Genomic DNA, 1442 nt, shown 5'->3' on the forward strand with positions numbered 1-1442 from the left:
GCTCTGTCGGTTTCTCGGTGGAAGACAGCGATTTCCCTTGTGTGGCTTCCTTCCTTGTCCACCAGCTCGGCCCTGGGCCAACAGTCCACTCAGTACCATTCTCCCTTTGTGAAAAGATAACGGCGGGCCTGGGTTGGGTTTCCTCCCATTCTTTGCCCCTGTCAGCACAGTCCACAATTTCTGTTTTGCTCTGGGGTTGGTTTGCACAGCGCAGCTTCGTCTGTGGCCGTGGGTGGCCCCGCAGAACTGGCCTTTCTTTGGACAGACAACAAGTGTCGCCGGCTGTTGTGGTTGGTCTGTTTGTGTAGGGAACAGGCGGGGCGGCGGGGGGTCGGGAGGAGGGACAGGCGGAGTGGGGAGGGGGGACGACGGTGGAACAGGAAGGAGTTGGCACACATTTCTGCTCCCTCCGCATTTCGCCCACTGCCGAGGCTGTCTAGGACTGTCTCTTTCCAGAGCCTGCAGAGGCGCGCGCGCGCACGCACGCTCTCCTCCGCCCTCCCCCGGACCGGTGCGCGCGCACAGACACCCGCACGCGCCCTCTCCCTCCACCCGGCTCAGTGGGTCTCTTCTTCCAAGATGACAGGACGGAGGAGGCCAGGCTGCTGGAATCAGCTGGTACGTAGGGGGGCACCCCGGCGGGCGGGGCCTCACCCAGCGGCTGCCCGCTGCCCTCTGGCCTTGGGCTGGCCGAGCGCTCCCGCTGCTGGCTGGGAAGGAAGCGAGCCCGAGGCGCCCAGGGTATGGGAGAAGGGGGGAAGGCAAGGAGAGGCGCGGTAACGGCTGCAGGTGAGCCCCGTGGGTGGGCGGCCGGCTGGGAAGGCGCCCTGGCCCGCCTGGGCACGGGGGCGCCCTCGCCCAACTTCGCCCCATGGGCGGCGGCAGGAGCTTTGGCCGTGGCGGCCGCGGGACCAGCCAGCAGTAAGGGAAGGGAGGGAAGGGAGTGTGGGAAGGGAGGGAAGGAGGCCAGTGTGCGGCCGGCGTGCCCGCTTGTGCCCGGCTCCTGCTTCCATTCCTTAGGGCGACCGACGCGGCCGGCGGAGGGCACGCCCCCTCGGGGCTTGCTTGGGCGCGTTCGCCTTGACATTTCCCCCTCACTCTCACCCCTACCCCTACCCCGCACCTTGTCCTGCCGGCTGCCCTGCGGGTCCTGCGGTCTCGGCCCTGCCCTGCTCTGCTCTGCCCTGCCCATCCCAGCATCAGGCGATGGCGCACTGGGTGGGGGGTGGGGGGGAGGTAGGGGGGACGGCCCAGGGAAGGGGGGCGCTCTGAGGCTGGCCAGGAAGGGGACCTTGAAGATGGCGGGGTGGGAGGGGGGCGGGAGTGGCCGGGCCTGGCCCTTTGGGCCCTTCCTTCTCTAATTCCCGAGGATGGCCCTCTCAGAGACTGAAGTTTTTGCTCTTCCACTCACCCAGAGTTTTCCCTTCTCCACCTAGCCTATT

At 67.3% G+C, this 1442-nt stretch overlaps 1 protein-coding gene across 3 annotated transcripts in view; it reads left to right on the forward strand.

Annotated features, from left to right (window-relative positions):
* The first annotated feature begins 424 nt into the window (after nucleotides 1-424).
* Nucleotides 425-1442, forward strand: part of MID2 (midline 2) — a 101597-nt gene continuing 100579 nt past the window's right edge. The window contains exon 1 of one of the 3 annotated variants that reach the window (XM_069100418.1): nucleotides 425-618. The gene's annotated coding sequence lies outside the window, so the exon portion shown is untranslated. The remainder of the gene's footprint in view (nucleotides 619-1442) is intronic. The other 2 variants (XM_069100416.1, XM_069100417.1) reach the window with 2 other exon arrangements.

The sequence above is a fragment of the Petaurus breviceps genome, unplaced genomic scaffold (genome assembly GCF_028583685.1).
Source record: "Petaurus breviceps papuanus isolate PSGF00001 unplaced genomic scaffold, PetGlider_PUasm1.0 400, whole genome shotgun sequence".
NCBI classification, from domain to species: domain Eukaryota; kingdom Metazoa; phylum Chordata; class Mammalia; order Diprotodontia; family Petauridae; genus Petaurus; species Petaurus breviceps.